General features: G+C 38.0%; 1 long non-coding RNA gene across 2 annotated transcripts in view; it reads right to left on the reverse strand.

Moving 5' to 3' along the window:
• The window catches only part of LOC109555462 (uncharacterized), a 49545-nt gene that overhangs the window by 3277 nt on the left and 20876 nt on the right, over positions 1-25392 (reverse strand). For both annotated transcript variants that reach the window (XR_011565231.1, XR_002180275.2), the window contains exon 4: positions 6831-6920. This is a non-coding gene — a long non-coding RNA (uncharacterized lncRNA). The remainder of the gene's footprint in view (positions 1-6830; positions 6921-25392) is intronic.

The raw sequence follows: 25392 nt of genomic DNA on the forward strand, positions 1-25392 counted from the left end.
AGAAAAAATGGTACAAATAAACCTATTTGCAAAGCAGAAATAGAATCACAGATGCAGAAAACAAATATATGGTTACCAAGGGGAAAAGCAGGGATGGGATAAATTGGGAGACTGGGATTGACATATATACACTACTATGTATAAAATAGATAACTAATGAAAACCTACTCTATTGTCCAGGGAACTCTACTCTGTGGTGACCTAGATAGGAAGGGAATTCATAAAAAGGAGGGGATACATGTACATGTTTAACCAATTCACTTTGCTATACAGCAGAAACTAACACAACATTGTAAAGCAACTATACAGCAATAAAAATTTGTTTTTAAAGTCTTAGGAAGTCAACTACATTTTTCTTTTTCACATAAGTGGTATTACCATCAACACTTCTTTTACAGATTTATGACTGTACCTGCAGGACAGTAAAACTTTAGTGTTTTACACAACAGTTATCTTGTTTGCTCTTATGGCAGTTAGTAGTTAAGTAGAAGTGTTAGTGACTTCCCTGGTGGCTCAGAGGGTAAAGCATCTGCCTACAATGCAGGAGACCTGGGTTCAGTCTCTGGGTTGGGAAGATCTCCTGGAGAAGGAAATGGCAACCCACTCCAGTATTCTTGCCTGGAAAATCCCATAGGTGGGGGAGCCTAGTAGGCTACAGTCCATGGGGTCGCAAAGAGTCAGACACGACTTCACTTTCACTTTTTCAGAAGTGTCAGTAAGAAGGCAAAAAAGACTCTAACATATCTGCTTTTTATGAAATATCACTATATGTAAAATCAAATCTTCTCCTTTTCAAAGAATGGCTCTACCTCTATGCCCAATTGTCTTCACAGGGGACAATTCCTCCTCACTCCTAGTATACTCATACACAGTTCACCTGAAATAATATGTATAGAGGTGGGAAGCAGATAATTCATGTCTATACAAATATTATGAAAGTGGGCAGATTCATTCAAGTTTCTATGACTCATATCTTAGGGCCTAGAGTCACTAGTTTTATTACTACAAAGCAGAAGGATGACTCCTTCTCTTCAACTCTTGTGAATGAAACTTACTAATTTTCTTAGTCTTGTACCCATTTTGCTAAGAATGGTTCAGCTATCATCAACTGTAAATATCACAGTTTAAGGGTGCATAGTATACATAGCAAATGCTGGGGTAGATTGCCAAAATTGCAACATCCCTCATCTCATGCTGCTCTGTGTCTTAGAACTACAACTAAACACAAGTAGAGTGGATGTTTACACTCCTGTCATTCCCATATCATTACTCTCATATAAGCTCAATCTTTTGTAATTGAAGTATAGTTGATGGACAATATTATATAACAGATTCATGTTGATATATGGCAAAACCAATACAATATTGTAAAGTTAAAAAATAAAATAAAAAATAGATTAATTAATTAAAAAAAGACAAAAAAATATTATATAAGTTACAGATGTACAATTATGTGATTCACAATTTTTAAAGGTTATACTCCATGTATAATTATTGTAAAATATAAGGATATATTATACAGTATATCCTTATAGCTTATTTTATGCCTATTTTATAATCTTCTTAATCTTCTTTTTTTTTTAATTTTATTTTATTTTTAAACTTTACATAATTTGTATTAGTTTTGCCAAATATCAAAATGAATCCATCACAGGTATACATGTGCTCCCCATCCTGAACCCTCCTCCCTCCTCCCTCCCCATACCATCCCTCTGGGTCGTCCCAGTGCACTAGCCCCAAGCATCCAGTATCGTGCATTGAACCTGGACTGGCATCTCATTTCATACATGATATTTTACACGTTTCAATGCCATTCTCCCAAATCTTCCCACCCTCTCCCTCTCCCACAGAGTCCATAAGACTGTTCCATACATCAGCGTCACTTTTGCTGTCTCGTACACAGGGTTATTGTTATCATCTTTCTAAATTCCATATACATGTGTTAGTATACTGTATTGGTGTTTTTCCTTCTGGCTTTAATCTTCTTAATCTTCTATACCTCCCCTCCACCCACCCATCCCCACTGGTAACAACTAGTTTATTCCCTATATCTGTGAGTCTGATTCTTTTTTTCTGTTATATTCACTAGTTTGTTGCATTTTTTAGATTCCACATATAAGTGATATCATACAGTATTTGTCTTTTTCTAATTTCACTTAGCATAATGCCCTCCAAGTTCATCCATGTTGTTGCAAATGTCAACAACAACCTAAATATCCATCAACAGATAAATGGATAAAGAAGATGTGATACACACAGACACAGACACAGACACACACACACACACACACACACTGGAATACTACTCAGCCATATATGAGCATGGTCCTAGGCTGGATAGAGGATTATAAAGAAGTCTGAGACAAGATGCCTACCCTCAGGAAGCTTAACATCTAGTTGGCTGGAAGAGGAGACAATACTCTGAGTAATATGTAGCAGTAGAAGGCTTAAATCACAGCAGAAAGTCATAGTATATGTGAAATCTCAAACTCAGTTTAACCACCAGTAGTAAGAGTTATACCCTCTGCACCCTTTCATTAACAGAAAAGCAACCAGTCTTACCTTACATGGCCTTTCACAGAAGAAGGACACTCAATAGGAAATCAGGAGATGGTTTTATAGAATATACCATACGACAAATGCAAACACTTCTTTCACTTTTCAAATATCACAGAAAAAATATTCCTCCCTCACTTAAAGAAAAAATATCTAAGTGCCTTTTCAAGTAGTGTCTACACTGTACACCCTGTTCTTGCATTTTGAACACATTCCTAACATAATTTAACAATGAATAATAATTTGTGAGTCAATCCTGATACTGTTACAGAGGAAACTACTTAAGCTCTGAGAGAAATAAGAAAAGGGGTTTGAGAAGTCAGAGGAAAAGTTCTCATATTTCAGATCTCTCTTATCCTTCTCATCCAACTTAAAATTCTCCTACTTAAAAAAGAACTTGCGTCTGCCACTTGGTGGCCTGACCTTAGGCCAAGCTTAATTAATTAGCAGTCTTCTCTAGCTATCATCTGGCCTCATTTGCCTAGGCTGTAACCACAGCTCAGTACATTACTGAAGTGGAGACTCCAACCAAGACCGTTTTGGTCCACTGAGCTGCAGTGACTCAACAGCTGATGCGATCTACCTCTTCTTTCCACTGTGCCCCAAACCACATTGCTCCTGCCAACTTTAACTTCCCAGGCTCAGATCAGTAGTTCTCAAAGTGTGATTTGCAGACTAGTGCACTAGATTTGCAGACTAGTGCACTATATGTAACTGTGGTGTTTGTAAAACTGCCAATTCTAGCATCCTGTTCTCAGAGATTCTGATTAAGTAGTTATAGGATGGGGGTTGAGAATACACATTTTAATATCTTTCCCTTTGTGAAACTTATGCTCACTAAATTGATGATGCTAATACAACTAGGGAATGGGACATGAGGCCAGTAGGCCCCAGCTAGTGTTGTCAAAGGGCAAGATGGAAATAATTTAATTTTCTGATAACACATTTCATGTAAATGAGAATCACTCAGGAAGCTTGTAAAGCATACATAGCTCTGGGTCCTACCTCCCAAACCAAAGGAATTATAACCACAAGATGGGCCTGGGCATCTGTATGTTTAAAGGGCTCCCCTAGGTTATTCCCTGGTTCCAAATAGGGAAAGGAGTATGTCAAGGCTGTTTATTGTCACCCTGCTTATTTAACTTCCATGCAGAGTACATCATGAGAAATGCTGGGCTGGATGAAGCATAAGCTGGAATCAAGATTGCCGGAAGAAATATCCTCAGATATGCAGATGACACCACCCTTAATGGCAGAAAGTGAAGAACTAAAGAGTCTCTTGATGAAAGTGAAAGAGGAGAGTGAAAAAATTGGCTTAAAGCTCAACATTCAGAAAACTAAGATCATGGCATCAGGTCCCATCACTTGATGGCAAATAGATGGGGAAAGAGTGGTTGACTTTATTTTCTTTTGGCTCCAAAATCACTGCAGATGCTGACTGCAGCCATGAAATTAAAAGACTGTTACTCCTTGGAAGAAAAGTTAATGACCAACCTAGATAGCATATTAAAAAGCAGAGACATTATTTTGCCAACAAATGCCCATCTAGTCAAAGCTATGGTTTTTCCAGTAGTCCTGTATGGATGTGAGAGTTGGACTATAAAGAAAGCTGAGTGCCAAAGAATTGATGCTATTGAACTGTGGTGTTGGAGAAGACTCTTGAGAGTCCCTTGGACTGCAAGGAGATCCAACCAGTCCATCCTAAAGGAGATCAGTCCTGAGAGTTCATTGGAGGGACTGATGTTGAAGCTGAAACTCCAATACTTTGGCCACCTGATGCAAAGAACTGACTCCTTAGAAAAGACCCTGAGGCTGGGAAAGATTGAAGGTGGGAGAAGGGGATGACAGAGGATGAGATGGTTGGATGGCATCACTGACTCAATGGACATGAGTTTGAGTAAACTCCAGGAGTTCATGATGGACAAGGAGGCCTGGTGTGCTGCAGTCCATGGGGTTGCAAAGAGTCAGACACAACTGAGCGGCTGAACTGAACTGAACTAGGTTATTCAGATGTATTTTGTCAGTGAGATTCACTGCACTAGATCAATTGCTTCAAGGTATGCAGCAGCTAGCAGAGTGAAAGAGGTTACTTACAGAAGACCAAGGGGATCTTCCAGGTGGCGCTAGTGGTAAACAACATGCCTGCCAGTGCAAGAGATATGGGTTTGATCCCTGGGTAAGGAAGATCCCCTGGAGGAGGGCATAACAACTCACTCCAGTATTCTTGTCTGGGAAATCCCATGGATAGAGGAGCCTGGCAGGCTACAGTCCATGGGGCTGTCAAGTCAGACACGACTGAAGCGATTTAGCATACACGCATATACAGAAAACCCAGGTACCCATTCCTCATTATTGAAATCTACATGTTTTAAGGACAAAGCTACACATTTTTTTAAGTGCTTAAGGGATATTTTACTCTGGATGTGGTTGCAGCACTGTGGGCTTTGGGGATGGAGGGAGGCAAACTTTTGTAATACCATGAAAGAAAGGAGGGACCTAAGATATATCACAAGGAGAGGCACATGATGACAGGTCCTGAGATAGCGATGTGTTTCTGCATCTGACCTCACCCCCTTTCTATTCACAGCAAATCACCCTCCCGCCCCACATCATTGAGGGCTGAGGTCTAAGGCATTCTTAAGGAAGAAGCAAGTACCCACATAGAGACAGTAGGGTTCTGTCCTCAGCTATTTGAGCTAGTCCTATCAGTTCTGTAAAAATCAGCAGAATATCTTCTCCCTAGTTGGAGGAGCAAAATAGGACACCATGAATCAACACAAAGCCAGCTCATTTTGTCACCTGTATTTTCATACCATCTGCTGTTACTCTGTGCTTATCAGCTGGAGTAACCCACCTAGGCAGGCAGGTGCCATGCTCATCTGGAAAAAGAGAACACTTCATTCCATCCTACTTCCTATAGCATATAACTGTTTATTAATTCCCTCTCTCTTTTTCCTCTGGGTCTGGAAGGGTGTCTTAGGGGTAGAAGACAATCATATAGAAGAGTGAAACTAATTTCAATCTACTACTGAGAGTCACGAACCCTTAACACAGGGTCCTAGAATCTAACTGAAAAGAATCTCAGGGCTAAAAAGAAACATATAAGAACTCTTCCCACAGAGACTATTTCATTCCACCTCCTGGAATACATCATATTCTATTTCCAGGATTCAGAGCAGCAAACTCTTCAAATGTCCACATCACCTCCTGGACATCTTATAAAAATCACACTAGCATCTCTAATGTCAAATGCACAACCTAAAAGTTGAGAATTATGTGTTATTGGGCAGATTTTCTGAGAACTTAGGCCCAGAAGATAGACTCTCAGATAGCTCTGAGGCCCTGCTCCAACAAGGTAAGGGAGGAGTCAGGACATATAGGAGTTTGGCAAGAAAATCCAGGTAGTCAGGACATCAAAATATTACTGTGAATTAAAGAAAACCAGACATCTTGTTGATGAATTTAGCAGGTTTCGAGGTATGGGAAGATGCAAGAGTCTGGGCTCACTGAAATCATTCCTTTCATATGCACCTTAACTATCAAGGGCCAGTATCCCGCTCTTCTCTAGCCTGAATCCCCTCTGGGTGCACAGTCAGGGTTGCTGCAGTGACTACTGTCTTGATGATGGCAACACCCTTTGTTTACTGATCTGGCAGGTGACATTTTTCATCTGTTAACACTGCATACCAAAAACTAAACCTATCTCCTCCAAACCAATTTCTGGTAATGTTGCAGAGAAGAACCAATTCTGACTCCCTGATGGAAATGTTTCTTTGACTTGGTTTTTGTTACTATTCTTACTATAATCATACATAATGGCCTGCCTCAAAGGACCCTGCTCCTCTGCCTGTTAAAGTGCCTTTGTTCAGCTCACAGAGAGATAATATGACCCTGCCCACCTGTGAATGGCTACAAAAAAGAAGAGATTAACACACTCCTTCCAAACACTGGCCCTTCCTAGAGATGTTTTGCAAGACTGAAGACCCTTTTCATTTTACTTCCTCACTGTCTCTCTCTCTATTCTGCCTTTTGACTTTAGTTTCTCTTTGCTTCTTTCTCTCTGGCTCTATAAAATAACCTGGCATTCAGACCCCAACAAGATGGTTTCTTTAAGACATTAGTCTGCCACCTTCTCAGTTAGCTGGCTTTCTGAATCAAGTTGTATTCCTTGCCTCAACATTTCATCTCTCAGATTCACTGGCCTGTCATGTGGTGAGCAGAGTGAGCTTGGACTTAGTAACAGTAATAACATTATCATTCTATTAGAAACTTACAGGTTGTCTTCAGTTTCTCCCTTGACTTTATTTTCTTCCTTCAGTCAAGACTTTGGACCATTACTGATCCAAGCAGTAATAACTAGGACACTGTAAAAGAGAGAGGAAGGGATGTTCAGGAGATAGCTGATAGGACTTATGCCTTGGAACGCACAATAGCAACAGTATCCTTCCTATCTTCACTACCTGGCTTCCAGTTCCTGTTCTTCTAATGCTTCCCACTCACAAACTTGTTACTCCCCTGTCCCAGAAACCCTCAGTTGCTCCTCAATCTTATCTTCAACCCCTCTTCCTGCAATAAAAAATGCTTTTTTAGTTTTCTCCCAGTACTCCTTTACTTGTAACTTGAATTATAGACAAATCATACCATTCCTTTTTTTCTGAACACATCTCTTCCTTACCTTGCTCAAAGTTTTTACCAATGCCCTTCTTATTGTTTGAAAATTTATTTCCCCTCCACCTGTTAAACCCTTATTCAGACATCAGGGTCCAGCTTCAAGGCTTCCTCCTCCAGCCCCTAATTGAAACCATTCTTTCCTTCTCTGAACTAAGAAACATTTATTTCTTAATGTTGCTTATCACCTTCTGTTAGGGGAAGCACACTGATTGAAACTGCCCACCCTGGCCAGGCACCATAGTAACCATTTGCATGAGTTGTTTTATGACAGGAGATCCTGATAAGGAATATGGAACTAATAAGCCACCACCAACTGAAAGAGTTTGGGAAAGGTCTAGAGACATCGCATGTCCGTCCACTTCCCAGAATCCCTCTTGCTAGTATCCATCTTGGCTGAGCGATGCCTGCGCCACCAGGAAAGACTCTGAATTAGAATGATTGGCCAAAGACCACCCAGAAACTAATCCCATCACCATAAAACCCGAGACTGCGAGCCATGCTGTAGAGCAGTTCTCCTGGGTTACCTTACCCTACTGCTCTCCACCCGGGTGCCCTTCCCCAATAAAGTCTCTTGCTTTGTCAGCACATGTGTCTCCTTGGACAATTCATTTCTGAGTGTTAGACAAGAGCTCAGTTTCGGGCCCTGGAAGGGGTCCGCCTTCCTGCAACACTTCTGTGGTACACACCCTTCTCCAACCCAGTAACTGAAAAGCTTGTATATCCACCACAATTTCCAAGTAGTGCCTTTCCCATAGTAATTACTTTAAAATTGTGTTAAATGGATTTTTCCTTTTTCAACTTCTAGGGAAATTTCCATAGAAAGCTACTTTTATTAATAATAGAGCTTTCCTCCCAGACCATGTCTTGATCTCTTTCTCTCCGTGCTTGTCTGTCTCTGTCCCCACCTCTAGCTCTGTCTATGCTGCTTTCTCAATCTTTGTTTCTCTCTGGGTCTCCTCACCCTTCCCCTTCCTCTATCTGGCACTGTCAGCCTGTCTCTTTCTGTCTCTTTTTTCATGGTCTTGCCCTTTTTACTGTTGATATGTGTTTAACGTTTTCCCTGCATTGTCTTCCTCTGTCTTTTCATTTCTGTTTCTCTGACACTCTGCTCCTTCTAAACTGGAAGTCAATGTCTGAAGAGCTTTCAAAGCCTTGCTTAAACTGTAACTCAAAGTCGAGTGTTACTGGGTTTTTTCAAGGTGGAACTCAGAGAGAAGGCTAAAGTCTGAAAACCTTGTAACTCTGAGGCAAATCAACTTGCCAGGGACAGGTGACATCAGTGTCTATGGAAAAGGGTTTGAATAGAAATTCTGACATTCTGAATGCCTAATTTACATGATAAGGCATAAAGATATAAAAGGTGACCCAGAACAGCTGATCACAATAACAATGCTAATTTCTCCAACTCTGGCTTCAAAGATAAGGACATGTTAGAAAGCAAACAAAAAGTTCTAGAAAATCATTGACCACTTTGGTACTTTGCCCAGGAGACTCTAAGGATTCATATATAAGAATAAGTGAACTGAAATGAAAGACACTTGAAAATAAAAATGCCAATTATTTTTTTCAGTGTCTACTGTGAGATAAATGTCTTGTACACATTAATTTATTTAATTAATTAATTTAATCCCCAAACATTTTATGGAGATGGAAACTAAGGTTGAAGGTGGTTAACTAACTTCATGATCATTCATCCTTAAGGACAGGAGCTAGGATTTGAGTCCAAGTGTTCTGATTTCAAAACCTGGCCTCCTATAACTTCATGATCATTCATCCTTAAGGACAGGAGCTAGGATTTGAGTCCAAGTGTTCTGATTTCAAAACCTGGCCTCCTAAGCTCTCCAGCTTTTCTCAAACTTTTCAGGTCTTAAGAATCCCCTGAGTGTTCATTAACCCTTCAGATTCCTTAACCCCACCCTATATTTACCACATTCCAGGGCAAGGGCCTGTGAGTCCCTTTGTCTAACAAATGAGCCAGGTGATTCTTATCTTGGGAAAAAATGCACTCCACTAAATAGTTTCCCTAACCATAATGTTCTGGAGAGTTTCATTTCTCTAGTAGTTCCTAACACCTCTTGCCCCAATTTCCTCCTGAATTCAGTGCCTGTCCTTGTCTCTCCCCAGGAAATCAAAACCCGTCGATTCTTCATTTAATCATTCCTTTTGTGGATATCTGTTTTTGTTTTGTTTTTTAATTTTTTAAATTTCACCTGTCTTCAATCTATGGTTTGAATGTACATCCTGGTGACATCTGAATTTTCATCACAGTCAATAAGGAAATGGAGCTTTCTTGATAGAGTATGCTGTATTTATGTGCAGGGAGGGGAAATGAAGAGGTTGGAATCTTCCTGATACTCTTAAAATCAAACCATGTAGATGACTGGCTATTTCACCTTTTCAAAGCCCAGCCTTTATTGTAAAAATGAATTTCTCTCTCTTTTTTTAATCTTTTGGTTGCACCACACAGCATGTGGGATCTTAGTTCCCTGATCAGGTATCAAACCTGCACCCCCCTGCATTCGCAGCACAAAGTCTTAACCACTGGACCACCAGGGAAGTCTTGATTTCTCTTTTAATAAATAGAATGAACCTGATTACTAACACCAAGAAAATGTGTAGGCTGAAAATACAAAGTAACAGGACTTAATATGTATTGATAGTCAGGCCTTAAGCTCAATGATTTACATGAATTTTCTCATTGCATACTCACAATAAACTTGTGAAGTAGGTGCTTCAGTTACCCCCATTTTACAGAAGATGAGACTGAGGCTCAGAGAAAATTACTTGTTCAAGATCTAAGATTCCAACCTAGGGTTGTTTGACTGCAGTTTGTACCCTTAACTCTGCTGCACAGACTCTAGTATAAATAGGTGAAAGGAAAATTTAGGAAGTTCACTGATTGTAGATCCCTAATAATATATGAAAGGACATTTTAGGATATTCAGGGTGTTTTAAAAAATATTTTGAGGTTATTGCTTTGTAATGAAGTGCAAGGTAATTCCACCAAAATATCCTTTGATATCTTGGAGAGTCACTGATTTGACCCAATAAGGCATTTCCTGTGTTCTTAATTTCTTAGCTTTATCAATAGCTAATTCCTTTAGTCAACTAGGGTACCATTAGGAGCAATTGTTTTAAATTCACTATGAATTCAGAACCCTTTTTCTGAATTCTCATAACCCCAAATTTCTCAAATGTATAGATTTTTAAAACATATTATAAAATATGTAAAAAATATATATCTTTCAAAATTCTCCTTTATGGTGGTCAAAGATTCCCCCAAAGTCAAGTGATGAGAGGAGGAAACATGAAGTTCCTGAAATTTTCTTCCCATCATGCAAAGAAGGATAATAGTGATATAGAATATAATTAAAATACCTCTCAACTGGAAGTACAAGAATTACATATATATATATAAACGCAGCATGTCAATAATCCTTCTCATCTCATAAAGCCTTGCCAAAATTATATATTCTTAAATAAAACCTAACAGCATTCAAATATCTGAGTATTTATAACCTCCAAATTTATAATCCTTTTCTTCTACCAAAACTGTACAAATAAGAATAAATCAGAACTTTAAAAAAAATTTCAGCTTTCAAAAATCAAGTAATCATCAAAATGGCTAAATTTACTGCATGAATCATTAACTGAGTTAAACAACTTAGTGACTTCACATAAGGGAAGAAGAAAACTTTTTTTACACAGGTCTGATGTTGAGTTTTTGCAAAATTGTTTTTATTTTTAACAAAGCAATATACAAACTACGTACAAATTTAATCAGTAAAAAATGACTACCCCTTTCCCCACGGTTCCATTACCAATAGGCAACCAATTCTGAATGTTTTGGGCTTTAGTTCTATTAACTCATAACAGTTCTTCTGTTAACTCAAAATTAATGACACATTTTGTTTTAAAAAGTCCAATATACCCATTATTCAGCTACACAAATTATGAACATTTTGCCAAAGTTGCTTCATCCAGGACTTTTCTTTCTGCTTGTTCCCTAGAATTTCTTATAATTTCAGGTTTTATCTCCTTAGCTAACCAGTCGGTGGGGCAGGGGTCAAGTGTAACTTTCAGCTCCAATATACAGCTTCTCTGTTCCTTGGTCAGTGCCTGGAAACTGTGCCTTTGCTTTGTTGTTTGCAAAGGAAACAATTTAGATTGCTGGGAACACAAGACAACAAGGTAAAATTTGTAGTGCTGGGCCACCATTTTCCTAAATGGCATTTATTAGTTTTATATTTTTACATAATTGGCATACAATGAATTGCACATATTTCAAAGTGTACAATTTGCCAAGTTTCAAAATATGCATACACCTATGAAATCATCCCACAGTCAATGTAATGAACACATCCCTTACCCAAAAAGGTTTTCTCATATCCTCTGCGTCTCAGTTGCGTCAAACTCTTTGCAACCCCGTGGACTATAGCCTGCCAGGCCTCTCTGTCCATGGGATAGTCCAGGCAAGAATTGTGGAGTAGGTTATCATTTCTCCCTCCAGGGGATCTTCCCGACCCAGGGAAGAACCCCTGTCTCCAGTATCTCTTGTATTGGCAACAGATTCTTTACCGCTGAGCCACCTGGGAAACATGCCTCTTCCCATACCCCTTCCCCAAACTGGAAACCAGTATCAGTTTTTGACACTATAGTTGACATTTTCTAGAGTTCTAAATAAATGGAATCATATGGTATATACTCTTTTTATCTGACTTCTTCCATGAAGTATAATTATTTTGAGATTTATCCATATTGTGTGGATCCATAGTTCTTTTATTTTGGTTGCTTTGAATAGCTATCTATTGAACAGATTAATATACAACTATTAGTTCATCCATTCACTTCTTGAAGGACATTTGGATTGTTTCCAGTTTTGACATATTACAAATAAAGCTGTAATGAACATTCATGTATAAGTCTTTGTATGAACACATGCTTTCTTTTCCCTTGGGTAAATATATATATATATATATATATATATATATATATATATGAGTGGGATGGTTGAATTGTGTGGTAGGCATGTGTAGAACTTCAAGAAACTGCCCAACTGTTTTCCCAAAACGGCTGTACCATTTCATATTTACACATTCAGTGTATGAGAGTTTCAATTTCCCCCGTACTTGTTATGTATGATCAATCTTTTTAGTTTCAACCATTCCAAAAGGTACAAAACAATATCTCATTGTGGTTTATTTTGCATTTCCCAGATCACTAATATCATTATGCAGCTCTGAATGTACTTACTAGCCACTCTTATATTTCTTTGGTGAAGTTTCTATTCAAATTATTTTCCTATCATCTCAAATGTCTTGAGAGCACCCTCACATTTGCTAATTTACTAGAACTCACAGGACTCAGCAGTAGGTTTTACACATGGCTAACATCTGTCACAGAAAGAGTTTATAGAGCATGAGCAACAGGAATAAGAATATCTACTGGGTGGAGTCCAGAGTGACTAGGTATAGGCTTTCTAAGTTCTTTTCCATCTGGAGTCCCATGGGACATACTTTTTCTCTGGCTGTGAACTACAGGGACATCTGTGAAAACTCTCTGTGCAGGGAAGCCCATTAAAGACTCAAAGTCCAAGGCTTTTATGGAGAGCTGGCCATGTGGACATATACTGCTATGCAACCAGCTATAGCAACCAGAACTCAGGACCCCAACAATGAAGTCACATGTGCATGATCAACTTGATGTTAGTGCAAAACAATCTGGACAAGATAGTATAACATGATCCATTGTTCCAGGTATACACAATAAAATTCTCAATCGTTAATATAAAAAAACATTCAGAGGGTGTCCAAAACTCAGTAATGACTCTAAGTTCTCTTGGAGATGTGTGACATGTAAGCAACAAGACCTGCTATGCTCTTTTCTCATACTCATTTTATTATCAGTTTGTTTACTTATTATTGAAATTTAGGAGTGCTTTATATACTCTCTATATAAAAGTGAAAGTGTTAGTCACTCAGTCATGTCCCACTCTTTATGACCTCATGGACTGTAGCCCACCAGGCTCTTCTGTCCATGGAATTTTCCAGGCAAGTATACTCAAGTGGGTTTCCATTTCCTTCTCCAGCAGGGACTGAACCTCGGTCTCCCACATTGCAGGCAGACTCTTTAACAACATTTATCAAATATATGTTTTGCAAAGATTTTCTCCTAGCCCTTGGTTTGTCCTTTTAGCCTCCTAACAGTATCATATAGATAGCATAAGTTTTTAATGTTGATGAAGTCCAATTATCAGTTTGTTGTTTTATGTACTGTGTTTGAGTATTATAGCTAAGAAATCTTTGGCAAAGTCAAGATTTAAAATATATTTCCTATGTTTTCTTCTAGCATTTTCATAGTTTTAGGTTTTCATATTTAACTCTATGATCCATTTAGAGTTAATTTTTGTATATGGTTTGACCAGGGGTATTTTAAAGCAAATCTTTGACATAATATCTTTTTACTCATAAATACTTTGGTATGTATTTTCACAAGGTTGAGGAGAATTTTTACAAACATAATTCTAATAACTTTATCATAATCACTTAATAACATTCAGTTCAAATCTCCCCAACTGTCCCCCAAATACCTTCTATTTAAATTAATATCTAAACAAAATCAGCATATTGCACTAATCTGACATGTTTCTTAAATCTCTAAAATCTATAATAGATCTGTTATAGATTTTCCCATGTTGTTGTTCAGTCACTAAGTCATGTCTGACTACTTGAGATCCCATGGACTGCGGCATGCCAGGGATCTCTGTCCCTCACCATCTCTCAGACTTTGCTCAAGTTCATGCCCATTTAATCAGTGATGCCATCCAACCATCTCATCCTCTGTTGCTCTCTTCTCCTTCTGTTTTCAGTCTTTCCCAGCATCAGGGTCTTTTCCAATGAGTCGGCTGTTCGAATCAAGTGGCCAAAACACTGGAGATTCAGCTTCAGCATCAGTCCTCCCAATGAGTATTCAGGGTTGATTTCCTTTAGGATTGACTGGTTTGATCTCCTTGCTGTCCAAGGGACTATTGGATTATTAATATTAATATTAATTATTAATACTCATTTTAAAAAATAATCCAGGTCCCTTGTGCCAAGGAATTTCCCACATTCTGGGTTTGGCTCATTTTATCCTTGTGATATTTTAAATATATTTCTCTGCCATTTTTTAATTTAGTGATCTTGCATGTGTGAATGCTCAGTCACTTTGGTTGTGTGACCCCATGGACTGTAGCCCACCAGAACTCCATGGAATTCTCCAGGCAAGAATACTGAAGTGGGCTGCCATGCCCTCCTCCAGAGGATCTTCCTGACCCAGGGATGGAATTCGTGTCTCCTGCACTACAGGTGGATTCTTTACTGGTGAGCCACTGGGGAAGCCCTAGCTTATTAATCTTGAACATCATTTATTTTCTCTGTGCTTTGAAAGACAAGGATTTGGCTAACATATTACTCTATACTTCCCTCTTTCTAATTATCTTTTCAACATCTTTAGGAATGGAATAAACATGGAAGACTTTTTTTCTGAAGAATCAATGTATACTTATTTACTTTTTTCCAATACCTTTATTTACTCTTGGCTCTACCCAAACTACCAAATACTATAATAAACTGGATTTTATCCAATGTAGTAGCAGTGGGGGAACGGAGAATAGAAATTTGAGAAATATCTCAGAAGAAGGTCTAACAATATTGAATGAAGGGAGGAGGGAGGAAGGAATGAGAATGATTGCTTAATTTCTGCTTTCAAAAACTGAGTACATGTTGGTGCCTTTCAGAAGAACAGAAGAGGAGGAGCAGGTTTGGGAAAGACACTGGGGACACAAAGAAAATAAATTCAGTTTTTGACACTGAGATATGGGATATCTATAAACAGTCACGTAAAGATGCCCAGTAGACCAATGGAAGTTTGGATCTGGAGATTCAGAGATATGTAAGCTAGAGTTACTGATTTGAAAATCATCCAATTAATGGGTTATAGCTGCATCCATCAGAGAAGGCAATGGCACCCCACTCCAGTACTCTTGCCTGGAAAATCCCATGGATGGAGGAGCCTGGTAGGCTGTAGTCCATGGGGTCACTAAAAGTCGGACATGACTGAGGGACTTCCCTTTCACTTTTCACTTTAATGCATTGGAGAAGGAAATGGCAACCCACTCAAGTGTTCTTGCCTGGAGAATCCGAGGGATGGGGGAGCCTGGTGGGCTGCCGTCTATGGGGTCGCACAGAGTCGGACACGACTGAAGCAACTTAGCAGCAGCAGCTGCATCCATGAATGTGGATGTAAGTGCTGCCCAGGGAAGGTGTAAAGAGTAAGGAAAGAGGAAGAAAAACAACAGAACCCAAGAAACACCAAGATTTAAGGAGACAGAAGCAGTTGTTACCATGTATTATAAGTACCACAATCAAGACATGCATGGGGTACCCTAGTGACTCAAGATTGATCAACTGGGTAGGGAGAATTTACAAAGAGTTTTACTTTGGTTTTGATACTGATGGATGTATAGGAGTGTGCCAATGGGATGAGCTGGAGAAGACTCTTGAGAGTCCCTTAGACTGCAAGGAGATCCAACCAGTTCATCCTAAAGGAAATCAGTCCTGAATATTCATTGGAAGGACTGATGCTGAAGCTGAAGCTCCAGTACTTTGGCCACCTGATGGGAAGAACTGACTCATTGGAAAAGCCCTTAATGCTGGGAAAGATTGAAGGCAGGAGGAAAAGGGGATGACAGAGGATGAGATGGTTGGATGGCATCATTGACTTGATGGACATGAGTTTGAATAAGCTCTGGGAGTTGGTGATTGACAGGGAAGCAAGCCTGGCATGCTGCAGTCCATGGGGTCGCAAAGAGTCGGACATGACTGAGGGACTGAACTGAACTGAACTAATGGGATGACAGTCAAGAAAGAAGACAAACTCACCTATTTTACAAGGAAAACAGAGGACTTCAAATGAGAGTTCTCTCAACAATCCCACACTTTGATACACAGCTGTTCATAGCTGTGTTCCTCAAAGTGTGGTCAGCAATTCACTTGCATAGGAATCACAGAGTGGGGACTTCCTTGGTAGTCCAGTGGCTAAGACTCCATGCTTCTACTGCAAGGGGCCCAGGTTCAATCCCTGGTTGGGGAACTGGATCCCATATGCCCCAGTTAAGAGTTCTCATGTTGCAACAAAAACTGAAGATCCTGAGTGCCACAACTGAGACCCTGCACAGCCAAATATATACACATATATACATATATTTAAGTATTCTTAAAAAAAATCACAGAGGGCTTTATCAAATTGAATGTTATGGGTTCCACCTTAGACCTACTGAATCAGAATCATTGGGGTGGGGTCCATGAGGAATCTACATTTTAAACAAGTTCTTTATAAGTGATTCTGAAGTAAATGGTTTGAGTGTTAAATTCTGTACAAACTAGGCTGTGACCCTGGGAACATTCAGCTAAAGTGGAATGGAAATAAAAGGCTTTGGGGTTGATTAAATCTAAGTACGGCTATCTTCAATTTGCTTCTCTCTTCTTGCCAGTTTTAGCAGGAAGGCCTAGTGGGAAAAAGGGGAATAGGGAAATTTTGCAAAAGTATAATGACTCCATCTGTTTTCCATCATTAGAAAGGAAAAATGAGCCATACAAGACTAAGAGTAGAGCAGTTTTCCTCTGAGCTGGTCCTAAGTCAATCAGGAAGCACATATAGACATCTTGATGGAAACAGAATCAACAGTTGATTTGGTTGATTGAATGTGGTCCTTAACACAATAACACCAGCCAATAAAAATAACACACTCATGAATTCTCCTGATTTTGTTTTCACATTTCAGCTAGTTCTCTGGCACTTTATACTCAGCTCTTCCTAGTGAATTCATCTTACCTGAAGTCACTTAATGCTTAATTTTTCATTTGATCAATAATTCCAGGGATAAAAATTTCCATGTTTCCCCTAATTCTTATCCTGAAAAGAGGAAATCTGAAGTCTAGCCACTGTGTACTGTTTCATTAGAAAATATTTCTATCTGTGTCTCCATAAAAAAAATAACTATATGTTAGAAAATACATAATTTGAAGTTCCTTGTGAAATAGATTACTCTTGAGAATTAATTTGTGTCCTTATAGAATCCCAGGGATGTACTCTCAAACTAAATTTGATGGACTATCAATATTCTGCTATGGCTAGAAATATTATTCGACTGAGAAATTAGCTAATGGGTTTTGTTATTTTGTCAAAGCAGCTACCTACATGAGTTTCCAGAGTTGAGTATATCTTGCTGGAAATACACTAACTTCAGAAGATTGTAACATTACTTTGCTTTGAGGAAAGCTGTAACTATTCATTCTTTGTAATTTTTCTGGAAAACAAATCACATCATAAAACAGTTGTCTTCTTTGAAAAGACTACTATACATGGCCCTTTCCTGTGATAAAATTAAGTTAATTCTATTTCTGAAATTAAACCTGAAGAAAAATAAGATTTCATAAGAAAACTAACTTTTCTCTTTGTGGATCCACTAATTCCATTTATCATTCATAGTTTTCTAAGATACATTTCCTGGTTCATGTACGGTGCTAGTAAGTTAGTAAGGCAGGAGAAGCAGATGATATCCCCTAGTTACCCAGAAGTTAGAAGCTGCTTTAGAGAATATAAGACGTGTGACGGGAAATTAACTGTTACTTCTACTGTGATTCCATCCAGGAACTGAGGGATTACGTTGTTTAAAAAAAGAAAAAAAGAACCATGAAACCTTATTAGAGAAAGCATAAGGCATGTCAGTGTGTGTGCAAATTTGTGTAAAGGAAAGATACAAGAGAAAAACACTGGGTTACTATTGTGTATTTTCTGTAGAGGAAAAGAAATTCTAATGTAGTGTATATAAATATTCTCACAGGACCATGAGATTTCTTTCTTTTTTAAAATTCCATACTTACCAAACCAATCTTTTAGTTACTATGTTAGTTTGCCAGCTATTTTAGTCTTTTCTAGGGCTGCTTTAACAAAGTGCCACTAACTGGTGGTTTAAAAGGAAATTTATTTCTCACAATTCTGGAGGCTAGATATCTGAGATCAAAGCAACCATAGGGTTGGTTTCTTCTCAGGCCTCTCTGCTTAGCTGGAGTATAGCCATCTTCTCTCTGTGTCTTCACATGGCTTTCCCTTTGTGTGTCTCTCTGTCCTAATAATCTCTTCTTATAGGAGCATGGATCATATTGCACTAGGACCCACCCTAATGACTTCATTTCATCTTACCTATCTCTTTGAAGACCTTATCTTCAAATACAGTGTATAGTCTGAGATACCAGGGATTAAGACTTCAATATATGATGACACAAATGGACTTATTTATGAAACAGAAACAGACTCACAGACATGGAAAACAAACTTATGGTTACCAAAGGGGAAAGGGAGTAGGGGAGGGATAAATTAGGAATTTGGGATTAGCAGATATAAACTACTATGCATAAAATAGATAAACAACAAGGTCTTACTGTATAGCACAGGGAACCATATTCAGTATCTTATAATAAACCATAATGGAATATAATATGAAAAAGAATATATGTATGTATATAATGAAATCACTTTGCTGTATACCAGAAACTAACACAATATTATAAATCAACTATACTTCAATTAAAAAAAAAAAAAAGACTTCAGTGTATGAATTTTGGGAGTATACAATTCAGCCCATTAACAGTGATTATTTCAGGTTTCCATATATATTAATATATAGAAAGAAAGTGAAGTAGCTCAGTCGTGTCCAACTCTTTGCGACCCCATGGACTGTAGCCTACCAGGCTCCTCCATCCATGGGATTTTCCAGGCAAGAGTACTGGAGTGGGTTGCCATTTCCTTCTCCAGGAGATCTTCCTGACCCAGGGATTGAACATGGATCTCCTGCATTGTAGGCAGATGCTTTACCGTCTGAACCACCAGGGAATATATAGAAAGCTCCCTGTAAATATATATCATCTAATTGGCTTTTTGGTAAAATCTAGTTGACTGTGAGCTACCTTTCTAAACGTATGATCTGCCTGGGGGATCAATATTCATTTCTGGATGCCTACTCTGTTCCAGACACTGGCACAGGTTCTAGAGCTGAAAAGACAAACACATAGCTTGTTCTTGAATAATTTGCAGTCTGGAGGAAGGGAATCAATATAAACAAGCAAGTACAATAAAATGTGCTAAATATTATTACAGAGAAAATGCAACATTAAAGGAGCAAATTCAGCTAGACTCACTGTGACCCAACCAAGATAAAAGAATATATTAAATTCTAGAATACTGCCTTATTAATACTATTGCATAAAGTAGTAAAGCTTATTATTTTTAAGACAATTTATTCATATATTAATTTTTTGCCTTAAGTCTTAGGGCATGTACTTATTTTTTAAAAAAAAAACTTTATAAAATACTGTTTATATATGTAAAAAAACTCAGCAAAAATATGCTAAATTTTGTCATAATATGATGGTCATGACCTTGCAGAGTGTGTTATACAAATTAAAAATCAGTTTTGATAAGATATTATAAACTAAGCCATCATTGAACACAAGGCTATATATATAAGAACTCTGAAATCCAAGGACAGTTTAAAAGAAAAACAAACTAATACATGAATTGTTTGCCAAGAACTAGAACAATCCCTGATGACATATAAGAACGAGGGTACAGAAGTAGTGAAATAACCCAACTTATTATCAAGAACTATATAAATTAGCAGATATCCATCTTATAAAAGTTATCATGAAATTATGATACACTTCAAGAATCAAATGCATTTTAGATTATTTTTGATACCACCACAGTTTTCCTGATAGCCAAGGATAAATTGATCACAAATCTCTATTTACACCAGTGAATCTTCATTATAGATCTCTTTTCTCCTTCAAAGATGCTATTACAGGTGGAAGAAAAAGGTTTTAGGTCAGCAAATAACACTAAGGAAAGGTCAGAGAATCCTCTTTGGAGTCATACATTTAAAATGGTACTTTAATATGAATCTACCAAATAAGAAGAAATATGGCATGACAAATGCTCACAAATTAAGGACATAGTTGTCAAGGTCTGATAAACCCATTCCATAAAGAAACCAATTTTTTCTTCCTATTGACTTCTTCTTTCTTGGCTTTCTTGAAATAAATACATAGCTATGTAATTTAGCTTTGTAATATGTAAAATAAGAAAGCTGAACTAAATTAATTTTATGGTCCCCGTCCAGAACCTTAAAAAATCTGAGATTTTACCCTACATACAAGTTAACAAGTTAGTTAGACACAGTTTCATAGATGCTGGCAAAAGACTCCAGGGTCAAAGACAAGTGGCAGTTTAATAATACCAACAATACCATTTGCTAGAGTATCTGCATTTCTACCAGTTCCTTGGGTCCCAGTTCCCATAGGGTGATGCAGAGAGAGCTGGGAAAATACCTGCCCATGCAATAGGGTACATGATAAGAGAGGAATTCTAAATTTGTCACCTTATAATGGGCAGTCATCTCAGGAGGAAAATACTACCTTTTTGTCATGGCTATTCACTACACAAAAATTCTTTTTTAAAAAATTGATATATAATTCATGTATCATAACCCTTCAAAGTGTATGGTTCAGTGGCTATCAGTATATTCACAAAGTTGTACAACCAGTCACTCTCCATCCCCCTCCTCCAACCCCCTGGGAACCACTAATGTACTTTTGACTCTGTGGATTTGCCTGTTCTGGACATTTAATGTAAATGGAATCATACAACATGTAACCTTTTTTGTGACAGGTTTCTTTCACTCAGCACAATGTTTAAGGTTCATGTTATAACATAAAGCAGCTTTTCATTTCTTCTGGCTAAATAATATATTGTAAGGATGCAACATATTTTATTTATCTATTTGTAAGCTGATAGGCATTCGGGCTGTTTCCATCTTTTGACTATTATGAACAATAGTGGCATGAATATTCATGTGCCAGTTTTTGTGAGAACATATATTTTTAATCCTCTTGAGTATATAACTAACAGTGAAATTGTAGCATCACATAGAAACTGTGTTCAGCTTTTTTAAAAACTACCAAACTGTCTTCCAAAGCAGGTGTACCATTTTATATTCCTACCAGCTATGTAAAAGGGTTCCAATTTCTCTACATCCTTGTCAAAACCTGTTATTTTCTGTCTTCTTGATTATAGCCATCATAGTGAGTGTGAAGTGGTATCTCATTGTGGTTATGATTTGCATTTCTTTAATGTCTAGTGATACTGAGCATCTTTTCATGTGCTTATTGGTCATTTTCAGATCTTCTTCTGAGAAATGTTTATTCAAATCCTTTGCCCCTTTTTATATTGGATTATCTGTCTTTTATTGCTGAGTTGTAAGAGTTTTTTTATATATATATTCAGGATACTAGACCCTTATCAGATACACCATTTACAAACACTTTCTTGATAATGTCCTCCGAAGCATGAGGACATCATGTTTAATTATAATGAGGTTTATTTTTGTTGTTGTTATACATAAGAATCCAAAGTTTGGAATATTTACACCTATGTTTCTTCTAAGGGTTTTATAGGTTTAGTTTCTCCATTTAGGTCTTTGGTCCATTTTGAGTTAACTGTTGTATTGAAATATGATGTCAACTAGAGAATCCAGCTTCCTTTTCATGTGTATACCTAGTTGACTCAGTGCTATTTGTTGAAATGACTACTATTTTCCATTGAAAACTTCTTTTGTCAAAAATCAGTTGAACAGGGCCAGTGGTTGGCATTAGGGGCTTTCACTGCCAGGTACTAGGTTCGAGCCCTGGTTGAGGAACTAAGATCCTGAAAGCCATGTGCATGGCTAATAAATAAATAGACCATAAGTGATTGGTTCACTTCTGGTTTATTTTTATGAGAGTACTACACAATTTTCATTATAGCTTTCTGCTAAATTCTGAAATCAGGAAGTTGACAAAATCCAACACTCTGTAGCCTGTTTTTTTTTTTTTTTTTTGACTGCACTATGGGGCTTATGGGATCTTAGTTTCCCCAACTAGAGATTGAGCCTCAGCCCATGGCAGTGAAAGCATGGAGTCCTAACCACTGGATCACTAGGGAATTCTCTCTCAAGCCACTTCTGTTCAACAGTATTACTAATGGTTTTAGCTTGTACTGGGTTTCACTAGTGGCTCAGATGGTAAAGAATCTGCCTGCAATGCAGGAGACCTGAGTTCAATCCCTGAGTCAGGAAGATCCCCTAGAGAAGGAAATGGCAACCCACTACAGTATTCTTGCATGGAGAATTCAATGGACAGAGGAGCCTGATGGCTACAGTCCACTGGGTCACAAAGAGTCAGACATGACTGAGTGACTAATACTTTACTTTACTTTAAGCCTGCAGGAAAGAGAAATGAAATACATCCAGATTGCCAATGATTAAGCAAAACTGTCTTTATTTGCAGAAGATGTGATTGCTTATGTTGAAAATTCAATAGAATTTATAAAAAAGCTACCAGAACTCATAAGTGAGTTTAGCCAAGTTGCAAGATATAAGACCAATAAATAAAAATCAGTTGTATTTTTATATACTTGCAATGAACTACAGGAAGCTAAATTTTTTTAAAATATCAATACCATTTATAGTAGACCAAAAACTATAAAGCCTTTAGGAACAGATCTGACAAAAGAAGTGAAACCTTTAAACTGAAAACAGAAACCATTATTGAGAAAAATTAGAAAAGACCTAAATAAATGGAGAGAGATACCTTTTTCATGAATTGAAGGACTAAATTTTGTAAGGAAGCCAATTCTTCCCCAATATATCTGTAGAATCAATGCATTCCTAGAAAGCCCCAGCAGGCTTTTTTAAAAAGAAATTTACAAGTTGATTCTAAAATTCGCATAGAAATGCAAGCAACTTTGAAAGAGAAGAGCAAACTTGAAGGGTTAAAAAAAATGTAATTTCAAAACTTATAGAACTACAGCAATCAAAACAGTGTGGTTTTGACCTAAGATAGACAAACAGATGAATAAAATAGAATATAAATAGTTCAGAAATAAACCCACACATATATTGACAACGGATATTTTACAAAGGTGGAGATGGAGAAAAGTTCAAAGTGGATAGAAAATGGTTTTTCAACAAATAGTAGTGGAACAACTGGATGTCTACATACAAAATCACAAACGAAACTAGAATTTCAATCCCTTGCCCCATTACAAAATTTAATTCAAAGGAAGGATCATAAACCAAAATTTAACAACTAAAACTATAAAAGTTTCTAGAAGAAAACATAGACAAAGTTAATGAACTTGGGTTATCAAAATTTTTTAGATATCACTCCTAGTGTACAGTTGATAAAAATCAGTAAATTGTCATTTCATCAAAATTTAAAACCTCTGTTTTTCAAAAGATTTGGTTAATGGAATGAGAAAACAAGGAACAGATTTTGGAGAAAATATTTGCAAAGCACACATGTGATATAAGACTTCCTTTCAGAATACAAAAAGAATGTCAAAATTCAGTAATGAGAAAACCATCAACCCAATTAAAAATAAATATTAGAGGAGACATTTCAGTCATTTAGATAGGAAATAAACATGTGACACACTAGCAAAGTAAATCTCTCACAAGCTAGCAAAGTAATGCTCAAAATTCTCCAAGCCAGGCTTCAACATTATGTGAATCATGAACTTCCAGATGTTCAAGCTGGATTTAGAAAAGACAGAGAACCCAGAGATCAAATTGCCAACATCTGTTGGATCATTGATAGAGCAAGAGAGTTCCAGAAAAACATCAACTTCTGCTCTTTTGAATGTCAAATCCTTTGACTGTGTCGATCATAGAAAACTGTAGAAAATTCTTCAAGAGATGGGAATACCAGACCACCTGACCTGCCTCCTGAGACATCTGTATACAAGTCGAGAAGCAACAGTTAGAACTGGACATGGAACAACAGACTGGTTCCAAATCGGGAAAGGAGCACGTCCAGGCTGTATATTGTCACCCTGATTATTTAACTTATATGCACAGTACATCATGAGAAACGCTAGGCTGGAGGAAGCACAAGCTGGAATCAAGACTGCCTGGAGAAATATCAATAACCACAGATATGCAGATGACACCACCCTTATGGCAGAAAGTGAAGAGGAACTAAAAAGCCTCTTGATGAAAGTTAAAGAGGAGAGTGAAAAAGTTGGCTTAAAGCTCAACATTCAGAAAACTAAGATCATGGCATCTGGTCCCATCACTTCATGGCAAATAGATGGGGAAACAATGGAAACAGTGACAGACTTTATTTTTGGGGGGCTCCAAAATCACTGCAGACTGTGACTGCAGCCATGAAATTAAAAGATGCTTGCTCCTTGGAAGAAAAGTTATGACCAACATAGATAACATATTAAAAAGCAGAGACATTACTTTGCCAACAAAGGTCCATCTAGTCAAAGCTATAGTTTTCCAGTAGTCATGTATAGATGTGAGAGTTGAACTATAAAGAAAGCTGAGCGCTGAAGAATTGATGCTTTTGAACTGTGATATTGGAGAAGACTCTTGAGAGTTCCTTGGATAGCAAGGAGATCCAACCAGTTCATCCTAAAGGAAATCAGTCCTGAATATTCATTGGAAGGACTGATGCTGAAGCTGAAACTCCAATACTTTGGCCACCTGATGCAAAGAATTGACTCATTTGAAAAGACCTTGATGCTGGGAAAGATTGAAGGTGGGAGGAGAAGGGGACCACAGAGGATGAGATGGTTGGATGGCATCACCAACTCAATGGACATGAGTTTGAGTAAACTCAGGGAGTTGGTGATGGACAGGGAGGCCTGGGGTGCTGCAGTCCATGGGGTCGCAAAGAGTCGAACAGGACTGAGTGACTGAACTGAACTGAACTGAAGGATGCTCAGTATTACTAGTCATGCTCCTGCTGCTGCTAAGTCACTTCAGTCGTGTCCAACTCTGTGTGACCCCATAGACAGCAGCCCACCAGGCTCCGCCGTCCCTAGGATTCTCCAGGCAAGAACACTGGAGTGGGTTACCATTTCCTTTTCCAATGCATGAAAGTGAAAAGTGAAAGTGAAGTCGCTCAGTCGTGTCCGACTCTTTGCAACCCTGTGGACTGGAGCCTACCAGGCTCCTCCGTCCGTGGGATTTTCCAGGCAAGAGTACTGGAGTGGGTTGCCATTGCCTTCTCCGATTACTAG

The sequence above is a fragment of the Bos indicus genome, chromosome X (genome assembly GCF_029378745.1).
Source record: "Bos indicus isolate NIAB-ARS_2022 breed Sahiwal x Tharparkar chromosome X, NIAB-ARS_B.indTharparkar_mat_pri_1.0, whole genome shotgun sequence".
Lineage (NCBI taxonomy): Eukaryota > Metazoa > Chordata > Mammalia > Artiodactyla > Bovidae > Bos > Bos indicus.